Below are 13575 nucleotides of genomic sequence, written 5' to 3'. Positions count from 1 at the left end.
TTACCTCAGTGCTAACAGAAAAATGTCATCCACCCCTCAGAAAATAGCTTCAAACATAACCCCACAACTATAAATAGGGAACAGGTCTTGACTGTGCTCACTAAGACTAACAAAAAAGTTTCAGTGGAACACAAAATATCTTGCCTAAAATATGATCTATCAGGGTGGGCCACTGGCATCAAAATTTAACTATAGTCTCAGAGCAGTCTTTGTGCAATGAGAATAGGGCACTGCAATTGTCATCCTTCTTCATAAGGGTGGACCATCAACAGACCCGGTAAACTATAAACCTGTTCTTCTGACTATTCTCATATGCAAAGCCATGGAATGAATTGTCATTGAACTGATCAACATAGACATAGTAAAGCTTCTGACACTGGATCTAATCCATTATGGTTTTGTCAAATGAAGTCATTCCTACTAAACCTAGTGGACTTCATTGAAAAGATCACCAAGACAATGGATGAGGACAAAATGTTGTATACTGCCTACCTCAACCTGGCAAAGGCATTTGACACAATAAGAAGAAACAACAAAGGATCCACCAGAACACGATTTATTTAAAACTCTGACGTCTCGGCCACAGCCTTCAAGGAGTATAAACCATACAAAACCACATACACATTTATACTAATACATACCATCAATTAATACAATTAAACAATTAGCTGCTATTGGATAATTGCATTCAATTTAACAACATTCTCCAATTAAAATCCTCATTTAAACCAAATGAATATAAGGTTTTAAATTTTAAAATATATATAGCTTCTTTATGTAACAACAGTTGTTTAATGTTCACATTCCTATATTTATAATCATATATTTGTTCTAAAACAGTCCCTTGTAGCCCATTACTGTCACTATTGTGAAAGTTTAAAAAATGCATGGCCACAGGCTTTCTTCTTTTTTATTATTGATATCCCTAATATGTTCCAAGAGCCTCACCTTAAAGGCTCTCTTAGTTTCACCTATGTAGAATTTTTTACAAGGGCACCGAAGTGCATATATTACTCTCTCAGAATTACAGTGAAAAACATTATTAGTTTAAATGGAATATTATTAATACATTCAAAACAAGGAATGATAAAATTACATGCTTTACATTTGCCACACTGATAAGTTCCCATATTTTCAACACTATGTAATATAGTATCTACTGGCAAACAAAATCTACTCTTAACCAAAAAATCCTTCATATTTTTACCCCTACGATAAGAAAATTTTAATTCCATGTTTAACCAAGATTTTACACTACTTAGAGATCATAAATATTTCCAGAATTGTAGAATTATTTTTATAAATTCTGTAGTAAAACAACCATATGTAGTTACAAAATATACTGTTTCTTTTTCTTTTTGAACCATATTACCTTTAGATATATTATTATTAGCAATAAAACAAGAAGTTACTTTTTTGTTATGTCCACAAAACCTATCATAACTATCTTCTAATGTTTCCTTACTATAACCTCTCCTAGAGAAAGATTCTAGCAATGAATATAATTCATTACTAAATAGTTCCCTATTGTTACATAATCGGGAAATTCTAAGCATTTCTCCATAAGGCAGAGATTGAATAGTATGGGGGGGATGTCCACTAGTACCACGAACATATTGAGTACCCCCAGCAAACTTTTTATTAACCGAAGTCACTAGATTAGTACCATTTGAAATGTCAAGTACTACATCCAAAAAAGGCATATAAGTACCCATCTTGAAACCATCAAACTCTAAAGAAAACCTATTAACATTTAAATCTAAGATAAATTGTTGTACATAGGACTTACCCCCTTCTACTAAAAAAATTAAATGATCCACATATCTAAAATATTTGATAACATGTTTGTGAAAAAAACTTATGTCTGTATATAATCTCTAGTTCAAATAAACCCATGGCCAGATTTGCATACATGGGGGCAAAAGCAGCCCCCATGGCTGTGCCATGTTTTTGATGATATATATTGTTATTAAACTCAAAAAAATTATTAGTTAGTGAGAAATAAATCAACTCAACTATATATTCTGTTGCTGGAGAATCTCCCAAAAAAAATCTGATAGCTTCTATGCCAAAATTATGGCTAATATTAGTATATAGGCTTTTAACATCGATTGTTACCCAATACATATTCTCATTCCATACAGTATCGCTAATTTTATTTAAAAAATCAAACATCAGTAAAATATGAAGGTAAACGTTTAACATAAGGTAGAAGAAAATTATGTAAAAAGATACCCAAATTGTGCAAAAAATAATTACACCCAGTAACAATAGGTCTTCCTGGTGGTTTTTGCAAATTTTTATGCATCTTAGGTAAACAGTAGAAGTAAGCCATTGAACAACCATCTGTCTGAAATTTATTCTTAATGTCTTTAGTACAAAAATAACCTAACCTTAGACCTTTGTGTATAAGTTCTTTATATGCTGATATGGATGCATTATAACACTCAACATCAACCTTTTCATAAGTTTTTATATCATTAAGATGTTCCATACAAATACTCAAATAGTCTATGGAGTTCAAAACTACTAATTTGCTACCTTTGTCTGCTGGTTTAAAAGTAATTTCTCTCTTATTGCTTAATGCCAATAAAATCTGCCATTCCTTAAACTGCATGTTATATTCTATGTTCTTTCTATTACACATAAAAGCATTATATGTAACTTCAGTAGAGTGATTCACCATTTTGATAAAGTTAGAAATATCATTATTCAATACATTTGGAATAAATTGACTTGTAAAAGGAACATTATCAGTATCAAATTTAGAATAAGCATTCGCAAATTCCTCAGATATGCAAGAATAAAAACTATCGGATGAAGCAGTCATACTGTCATCCGAAAAATCTTGCTCTCTATGATTACTTACTTGACTAAAGAAGTATTTTAAATACAATTTCCTGCCAAACAGATAAACATCTTTTTGCATATCATGAAGTCTAGATACCACTGTAGGAATAAATTTAAGTCCCAGATTCAGAACAGAAAATTCAGAATCACTAAACAAATACCTTGATAAATTAATAACATATTCACGTGTATCATTTTGGAAAGGGTCACCATTTACCTCGTTTGTAACCCCCTGTCCCTGTTGTTCATGTGTTGGGTTGTGATAGTGTTCACGCTGGCGTTTCTGTCCCTGCACGCCCTTGTGGGAAGAGTATGGCTCTCGACGAAAAGTTTGGCTTAAGTTCTCTGACTGTTGTGCTACTGGAAGCATAGGATATTCAAAATCACCATGTTCGTCTTCTAATGATGTATAACCCCCTTCCAATGCTGACGCTGAAGAATTTGGATGGTAAGAAGTCCTGGCTTCCTGTTGAAACCTAATGTGCTTACGAGGTCTATTGCAATTGGCTCTGGAAAGGAAAGTCCCGTAGATCTCTTAATAGTTTCCCCTTCTTCCTTTCAATTAAAGCCAGTTCATATTCTTTAAGTTTATTATTTGTTTGTTTAAGAAATTCATCCATAATTGAAGGGGAAACATTAGTCGATATATCACAACACAGTTTCTTAATTTCGGCACATAGTTCTCTTTGTTTTAGTTGATCTCTCTCAACCAATATGTGTAGCCATTCGGTTACACATTGATGCGCTCCAGCCACCCAACGTTTATGAAACACAATGTCAGTATCTATAGACAAATTAAAAGGAGTAGTGGGGTCTTTAAAAACTCTGTCCCCTTGGTGTAATTTCAGTGTCTAAATATTTTTGTAAACCACTTACGTTGAAAAAAGTAGCCGTTTCCTTCCACATTTTCTTCTCCAATTCTTCAAACAGTGATTTGCTTTCAGCATTAACTGACAAAGGTATCTTTCTGCCCACATTCGAAAATGGGTTGGGAAAACGCTTACGTCTGTCATCTTCCCATTTCTCCCAAGCAGGCACATTCTTATCAATACCAGTTCTATGCAAAGGTTGACGCTCACCACGTTCTGAAGAATTACTCAGAAAGTTGTCCAAAGACAACTGACTACCATCCATGGTGTCACGAAAAACTCGAGGAAGATGCAAATGTGGATCAGTCGACATGGATAGAACAACCACAGTAGCAAACCAGAAGAAACAACAAAGGATCCACCAGAACACGATTTATTTAAAACTCTGACGTCTCGGCCACAGCCTTCAAGGAGTATAAACCATACAAAACCACATACACATTTATACTAATACATACCATCAATTAATACAATTAAACAATTACACAGACACAATACCCCACTCAGGCATTGTATCCAACTGATGGAATTGGGCATAAACGCCTATATAACATGCTGGATAGCCAGCTGGCTCACAGCTGGGACCCAGAAAATAATGATTGATGAATCCCACAAAGAGCCCAGTCACAAGCAAAGTCCCTCACAGCTCCATGTTGGGCCCGCTCCTTTCTAGCATGTATCTCTCAGAAGTCATGGCCAATTTCAAGGGCCTCTGGCTGACTAAGGTTGCATATAATTGCCTCTATCAAGGAGTGGATAATATAAATATATGACTGGTGCCAAAACCATGACTTAAAACTCAATGCCAAGAATTGCATTTATTTATTTAAGAACTTTATGAAAGTTGGCCACCCTAGGAAGCTACATCATTGAAAAAACACCCTAAGAACTGACCCATTAGTCAGGGATTTGAGGACCCATGTAGATAGTAATCTAACCTTTGACCAATATTTCTGCAAGGTAGTAAGGAAATCATTCTATGTCATACAACTTAAAAGTAAGGGCATGGCATCCGGCTCCAAAAAAGTAACAGTGCCATATCAGACCCATCTTTGCATATAAAGCCCCCACCAGTATTTATCAGGCCAGACTCATGCAGCAACTGGAACATCCCCAAAGGTTCATCATAAAAAAATAAAAAATAAACAGAGACTACTAAGAGACAACATATACCCAGCATGTGAGGCATCTCTGGATCCAGCTCTGAGCAATCTTTTGCATATCAACAAAATGAAGGGCATCAAAACTACTAGAACTAAGGATCTGAATTTTGCTTGTGGCATAAATAGGACATGCTGGAGAGACAGATACATATCTCAGAAAATTCCAATTCTCGGGAACAGGCTCCTCTTTGATGCAAAACATAGTTCCTCCTTCACCCTATTCAAGTGTAACCTGAGCCAGTGGATGGGAAATCAAAAATCCACCCCTGGCCTGGTGCCCATGTCTCTGATGGACAGAATTAGTCAGTAAATCATGTCCCAATGAACATATGCCACTTATATAAATGTCTAAGATACAAAACTTCAGGGGACACTTCTGAGTTGCATGGTTGGGTTTATGAAGGCTTTTGCAGCTGATGGCCTAATATACATCGATGAACCTGTGAACTTATAGATAAGACATATGATTACATACTCCAGGTACTTTCAGACAATACTGCATGTCATTTGGTCTGTATTTGCAGAAGAAGGGAGATATGTATTTGAATCCATTCATCCACCCACAACCCCCTTTCCCATTTTATATTTGGAGTCAGGGGGTCACTTCAACAGAGACAGTCATCTAAAGCCAAGGACCACACCGCCTGGTGGCTCCTCAGTATTAAGTGTACTGTTCTGAGGGGGCCTACAATTCTATCCATGGTAAGTCTTGTATCTACACCTGTTGAAAGGGTAACATCTACATTGTATTCAATGTTGTCTTAGTGTCATATGACTGTAAACCTCAGCTGCCATGCAGATTAATATAAAACAGATGGAATGTATATCAGCATCTACTCAGAAGTTATGGTTCTCTTCTGCAACATCAAGTCTGCTCTCTAGAAATGGTAGGGGGTTCAGCTCTATAAAACTGACAAGTTTAAATACCTTGAAATCTTATGCATGGGAAAGGCTAGAGGGGGTCAGGAGATGGCTGTGACCAGAAGTGGTAGTACTGTAGTCAGTGTATTTGACTAGGGTGGACAAGGGATACCTAAGACATAGGATGAAGCTGTCTTGTTAAACCATGTCACCTATCCTCATTTATGGCCTTTAGCTTTGGGTAATGGCTGAAAAGATGAGGTTGCAGATACAAGTGAAAAAGTGATATTCCTCATTAGGGTAGCTGTAGTCATGCACTAAGACAAAGTGAAAAGTACAGAAATCCAGGATGAACTCGCAGTAGACCACTTGCTCCTCTGCGCTGAGATCAGCCTGCTGAGGTGGTTTTGGAACCCAGTCAGGATGCCTGAAAGCAGACTTGGGGCAATCCTAGGACATGCGAGAGAGAGACAGAGAGAGAGAGAGAGAGAGAGAGAGGGGGAGAGAGAGAATGTGCATCTCAGTTTCCCTATGAACAACTGATGGCCTTAATCAGCAGGCTTGGGACTGCAGCAGGGGATATCAATGGCTGTTGTACCCAGCTCAGGCTCCTATGATTGCAGTATTTACCTGAACAATGCATATAAAAAAACATATGGGTGGACAAAAGTGCAAATTCTGCAGGCAGTGCAGCTACAAAAGTCAAGACTTTTCAACCTTGACATATATGACCATTTGCTGCAGATGATGTAATAGCACAGTTTAAACCAGCTGTAGAGTCAGATGAAACACTTGAAAGTTCATATTTAATAGAAATGCAGTCTCCAAATATAGTTACATAAAACCTTAAAAGCAGCCAATTAGTGCCTCACTGGATTTGGTAAACAAAACAGGCATGTCTCTGGCTGATAATAAGGATGTGTAATGATACCAGGAATCAACTTTACACTTTTTATCCAACCATCCACAGATAAATTACCTGCACTCCCCCTGCCTCTTTTCTTGTATGAAAAATAAGAATTACAATAACATGACAGGAAAAAGCCATGCATATAAGAATAATTTTGTCAAACTGCTGCCATTTAGCAATATTGAGAATGTCAACAATTAATAAGTTAAGTAGATTATTGAAAGCAGATAGGCAGCTGTAGACTTAAAGGACTACCAGACCCACAGACTCAAAAAACATGTTTATTTCATCATGGTTTGGTGTTTCCTATATTTTAACACCACTTTGGGACTATTTATACATTTCTAAATATTTTTATATGTAGTTTCTGAGTCTGACCACATGGAGTTTGGCATCTTGAAATAATTATGATTGTTTAGTCTGCCTCTAGGTATCCCACAGTGCAGTTCTTGTCTGTAAAAAATTGCATCATGCAAGTGTCATTCTTCCTAAAACTCATGTCACTGCATTGATTTTACATGCATACCCTGCTGTCTTTCAGTCAGTTGGTTTTAAGTAACATTTAGTGCTGTTCTGTGGCTACTTAAAACAAAAATAGAGCAAATGCCACAGAACAGACTTTCAAAGTGGTTTTACTGCTGCTTCTTTTTATAATGGCTAAACTGCAATTTTTTTGGAAGCCTGCATTGTACTACTTTGACTCATCTCCCATTCCCCCTTCACACTTCCCTAACTGACAAAGTGCTAAGGGTAATTTGAGCTGTTACCTGCTGAGATTGACAGTTCACAGCAGGAGTCTTGAGTCATGCATTGTTTCCTTGTTCTAGCCTTTACTTTCTGTATGGGTAGGGGAAGGACCAGGGTGCTTGACATAACAGCATGGGTGGATTTTTAGGATGGTTGTGGTAATGTCAGTATTGAGAGGGAATTGGCCAGAAAACTACCTGTATTCATTGGCCTTGAGGATAACAGTGGATTGGAGACTGCAGCAAGCTTTTCCAGGGCAGGATAAATGTTTTTTGAAAGTGAAACCACCGCAGTCCAGTAAGGTGCTGTTCTTGTTGAGAGAAACAGTAGATTTAAAATATTATTGTTTACTCATAGCAGGGACAATAAATAGGGAACAAAGCACAGAGAAGTCAAGAATTTAATAATAGAATCCTGTTGTCCTTTAAGTCTCAGGAAAATCTTCAAGTCTTCAAACTGAAGTTCAAAAAAGCTCTTCAGTAAAATTCCTAATATAGTGTGACATTTTTTTCCTCCTTTGCTTGACCCAGCAGTCCTCTAAATTTTCCAGTAAGAAAGCCTTTTATCTTATTTTTTCAATGCTTGAATAGGAGGTATGGCTATAAATGGGTATATTTTATGGAAATATTTTACACTTTACATAAAGACCAGTAAAGCAGCAAAAAAACATTTGAAACACTTTGTAAGAAACAAGAAAGAATATGTAATAAAGAAAAAAAATGTATAGTTTAGCATCCTCAGTAGTGTGTAAGAAATGAATAAAGGGATACAGATTCCTACCTGTTTTGGTAGCTTTGGGATTATAGGTCTAACATCTTTTTGCTTAGAAACCTTCGGGGTCTTTCGTATTGTTAGATATACTTAGTGAGGTACATTCAAATTCCATAATGAGCTTGATCAATGTTGAGTATACGGAGGTGATTATATCTTTAGACCTGGACAACCTTGATGATATTCCCTCTGGGAATTAGTTGGGCAAGTAAAACGATTTCAGACAACCATCATGTTAATAAAAAACTGAAAGTAGATACAAAGTAGTAAATGACAAATTATGTTAGAAATACAAAGTCTATAATTGAGATAAGTGTTAAACAAAATATAAGCTCTCTTTGTTTCAGAAGACCTAAGTCTCAGAACCAACTCAACTCAGTTTTGTCCCCGAGTACCTTGGATGCCTATATGGTGGGTTATATTAGAAAGAAAGTAGCTAAAGGTTATGTGTGTGTGGTATGTTAGCTGGAGATTAATTTACTTATTGTCAACCACTGTCAGTCAGAGACATAGGGCCAGACTGGAGGTAAATTTGCGATTTTCTATCCGATGATCAAGATTTTATTTGAATAAAGTCAGGGATGAGCTCTGCTTCAAGTGGATGAGGAGCTTATTCCATAGTCCAAGGATCCCCTGGGACACATATCGGTCTCTCCAGCATGTTCTTCTTATGTCCCAGGCAAAGTTCAGGTCCTTGGATCTAGTGCTTCTGTAGCTGATTGTTTTGCAGATGTGCAAGAAATCCATCAGAGCTGAATCTGATGATGCACTACATGCCAGGTGTAAATTGCCTCTCACCAACCTGTAGGAGACTGTGTACAGATTAAAGGCCTTATGGTGATCTGTTTAGGATAGAGTATTTGTACTATGGATTCTCCTGCTTAGGAATCTTTTGAAAGCTTTCCAACTCTTGCAAGTGCCTGGTGAGGTACAGGCCAAAGGGAGTATTGTACTCAATGATGGGTCTGATGCTGAGTTGTGTGGCGCTATACCATCCTTGGACCTGGATGTCATTCCATTGTTTATGAGTTGGCTGACACATAATGATTTTCTTACTTTCTTGGTGACATGTAGGTTGAAGGCCAAATTACTGTTTACACATGTTCCCAGATTCCTAACTACCAGGTCAATTCTTAAAAGGAGTAATTAGCTTTGGTGAACAATTTCCCAAAGGGCGCTATAATGCATTTCTTCATGCTGAGTTTTAATACATGGGTTTGGTACCAGTCAGTTATTTGTGTTAGACCCTCTTGTAGGATACCAGTGTCATAGTAGTAATGTATGTCAGCTTCCATTATACAGTCATCTGCACACTTGGTAAGTCAAAGGCCTTTGCCATCAGCCTTGACTTTAAAGAAGTAGATGCTAAAAAGGAGTGGGCCAGACAGAGCACTGGAGCACTCCACTTGTGACTGGTTTCTTGGTGGAGGTGGTCTCACCAAGATCTTGGGTCATATCTGTGAGCCAGCCAGCAATCCAGCAGGCTGTGTAGGAATGTATGCCAAGTTCTTACAGCTTGTCTATAATACATGATTGTGATATTGCATCAAACACTTTGGCCAGGTCAAGCTAGGTGATAAAGCACCATTTTTCCATCATCCATAGCCTTGTTGTCGCACTCAAAGACATCTACTAGGTTAAGTAGGCAATACCTTGCTTAACAAAATCATACTGGAATAGGTCCAGTATTTGAAGGCTGCCAATGTCCTTGTTGATCATTTCCATGATAATGAATTCCATGGCTTTGCCTTTCTATATAAGACTTGTCAGACAGATGGGTCTGTAGTTCATGGGGTCAGTTGATGGTCCACCATTATGAAAAGGGATGACCTTTGTGGCCCTCATTTCATTCAGCATGTAATCTGTTTTAAGGCAGCAGTTGAAGAGTGCCTCAAGTGATCCCGCTAGGTCAAGGTTTAAGCTATCTAGTGGCAAAGAGAGATAATGGCAAGGACCACTGAAGTAGTGCTTTTGGCCTTAGAGAATGCCACCATGGCCTGCTACATGTTGATTGTTGGGTGGTATGCTAGAAGAGATTTCATAGGTGGTAAGTGGGTGGGGTTAGCTCAATTTACTATCCAGGATAAGGAAGAAAGATGATGGTCAGAATCCTGGAACTGTTGGGATTATACTGGATACCTATCAAAACAGGAGATGTTATGTTGTCCTATCTCACCTTCATTCTTACAATGATGGGTTCGGCTCTGACTCTGCCATATACAGAGCTGAATGACTCTAACTTGGCTTGTGGCAGGTAGGTATCCCATAATGCAGCGGTGTAATTCCCCAGATCTCATTTGCCGCTTTAAGAGGTTGGATGTGCTCATCTTGGCCGTGGCTAAGTTGTGAATAATTTTCTTCATTTTTATTTTAGAACCAGTAATTTCTTTTTATATTATAGTAGAACGTGCTTTTCCTGCATTGTAGTTACACAGTTAGCTTTCGAATTTAGTAATACCTAAATTGTTATAACTTTATTCCCTTTGGTGCTGTTTTTGGCCATCATTTCTTAGGCCTTACTGTATTCCTTGTAGTGGTTGTTGTTGTATCTTGTCATAGATAAATAGTAGCTCATTTAATTTAGAGAGCTCTTTGCCCATTTTAGTTAGAGGGCATGTAGTTAGTGTGTTATTTTTTTCTGGGAAATAGGCCATTTGAGTTAGAGGCCATATTTTATTCCCTTGTTGTCTGTCTCCCTAGTGCTTCCTGTAGTTAGCTGCTGATCGGTTTAGTTTAGTAAGTTCAATTTCTTGTTGTCATATCGTGGTCTTATCTTTATCATGTCCAAAGACCCAAATGAGAGGGGACATGAGCCTTTGGGCTTCAATAAATGCCAGAAGTGTTCAAAAAAATGTCTATCACAGATGGCCATGTCATATGTGTGTTTTGCCTTGGAGCTATTCATTTACAAAATTATTGTATATTTTGTGATTCCTTCAGTGCCAGGGTTTTACAAGAAAGGAGAAACAAATTGATCCTTAAAGGGCTCTTAAAGTCAACTTTTAAGGATGCTATCCACAGTTCTTCTTCCTGCTCTTCTTCTCCTTCTTCTAAAAAGGACAAACCTCATAAGACAATCACCTGCTACATCAGCTCAGTTGGAGCCACCACTCAAATTACCAAAAATTTCTAAGGCCACTACCTCCTCGGCTCCACAGTCCTCAGAGCCATCAGAGGTTATACTTATTGACAAACATGTTTTTTTGGTTCCAAAATCTTTGGAGCTGCAAGATACCTCTTCTCAGAGCTGGTCCATGGATATTTCACCAGTTTCCCTGGCACTGAGATCTCCCATTTTGCACAGGTCTCATTCTCCATCCCTTTTTTCCAGGTCCACCAGAAGCTTATCTGACAATGATGTGGAACTGGTGGTGCATAGACTCTTGAAGTCACCAGTGCTGACTAAATTGTTTTCAGCTCCGACCCATTTGGTCCCAGAGCCTACTATACCAAAAGTACCCACTGTTGTTCATCCTCCGAGCCAAGCTGCCCCTTCAGAGGTGGAGTGCTTGGTACAACTTACTGTGGATCCGTCTATTCCGAGATCCCCTTCAGTGTTCACGGAGGCAAATTCCACTCCGACACTCTCAGTGGCGCCCGGAGAGTCTGTGAGCCGGGGTTCTCCGGTAGGCCCCGAGGGGGATTCTTGGTCCCAATCATCTTTAGTGCCAAGCCTGCCCCTTGGAGCATCAGCCTGGGTTAGCTCGGCTCCTACATCAGCCTTGGATCTGATCTCACTGGTTCCAGTGCCTTCCTCTGTCTCCGCGGAGCTGAGGGAGTCTTCAGAGCTGGTGGGATCTGCCTTTGTGCTGATGAGGAGTGTGCTGTCTACCCCTACAGCTCCACATAAGAATACCAGCACTCGTCCCCCTAAGGCACTGGCTACGGTCTCGGCACCACCCATTCCACAGGACAGCAGAGATCCAGAATATCAGGATCCTCCATTTGGCAAACCCCTGTCCTCTGAGGCCTCCCCAAAATATCCTTCTGAAGAGCCACCTTAGAAGAAAACTTGCAAGAGGAAGCACGTAGACTCTCCAGATGAGTCTGTCACTTCAGATGCTGACCTGGAGGAGTCAGAAGGGACCCCACGGTCATCCTCTGATGATATCTCATTTGCAAATATTCTAGAGATCCTGAAGCAAAGAGGCGGCTGGCAGACCCCCACCCCTTCTGATGAGGAGTCTGTGTACCTGGAGGCTTTTGGATCTCAACCTTCAGCCTCCTGGGTGCCTCTGCCTTTCGATGAACTAATGGACCTGGTTAGTCGAAAGGCATGGGAGTCACCTGACACAATGTAACCAGTCCCTCGGAGGCCAAACAAATTCTTATCAGCTCTTTTGGGAAAGGATTTCCTCACTAAGGGGGTACCTGTAGATGCTATGGTGGTGGCAGCAGCCACCAAGAAGGGAACTTTCAGAGACATCCTCATCTGTTCATCCTCCGAATAAAGACTCTCAAACGATGGACAGATACGAGAAGCATTTATTTTCTTCAGTGACATTTACACTCCGATCGCTGAACTACTTAACTCACTTTACAAGGCTACGAAGAGATCTCCTGAAAGAGCTAGGAGATACTCTACAATGTACATTAGCTGTGGGGGTGAAGGAGAAAGTCTCCTCACAGCTATCCACCTTAAATTCCATCATCAACTCCTCCATGAGGCTGATATCCTATGCAGCTGATGGAGTGATCAGGGCAGTGGTTTCAGAATTTACCTTAGGAGACACTCCTGGATGTGCTTGTGCAATTTTATGGAGCCCATTAAGTCTACTTTTACTAATGCCTCATTCGATGGTTCCTCATTCTTTGGACCCAAAGTAAAAGACACTCTCACCCGATGTAAGCAGGAAGGAAAAACTTGCTCTGCCGTTGGTGTACATATTTCAGTACCTTCAAGACCTTATCCAAAAGGTCAGAAAAGTAGGAAAATGTGGTTCAAAAGTTCCCAGAGAGTTTTCCAGGATGCATGGGGTGATTCCTTCCCTAGGGGCAGAGGGGGAGATAACAATGGTAGATGCTGCCCAAGAAGCAGAGGGGGCATGCAGAACCAGGATGACTATGATTCATTTTGTGGATGGCCTTATCAGCGCTCCTGAAAGGAATCCTGATTGCTCTACTCTGGAGGCAGTCGGGGGACATTTGTCTATGTACCCAGAAGCCTGACAAACTATCACAAGAGACAAGTGGGTACTAAGAATAATATCCAGAGGATATTCCATTCCCTTTTCCAATCCTGTTCCACAGACCAGAACAATCCCAAATGTTCCACCTAATCTAAGGGAGCAAGCAACTATAGAGATTCAAAAGTTGCTGCACAAAAGAGTCATCCAAGAAGACCCCGCAGACTAAATAGGATTCAGAACTTACTCAAGATTCTTTTTGGGGCCAAAAAGAACAG

This window comes from Protopterus annectens, chromosome 4.part0 (genome assembly GCF_019279795.1).
Source record: "Protopterus annectens isolate FY-2018-M chromosome 4.part0, PAN1.0, whole genome shotgun sequence".
Lineage (NCBI taxonomy): Eukaryota > Metazoa > Chordata > Ceratodontiformes > Protopteridae > Protopterus > Protopterus annectens.
This window is presented reverse-complemented; position numbering follows the sequence as displayed.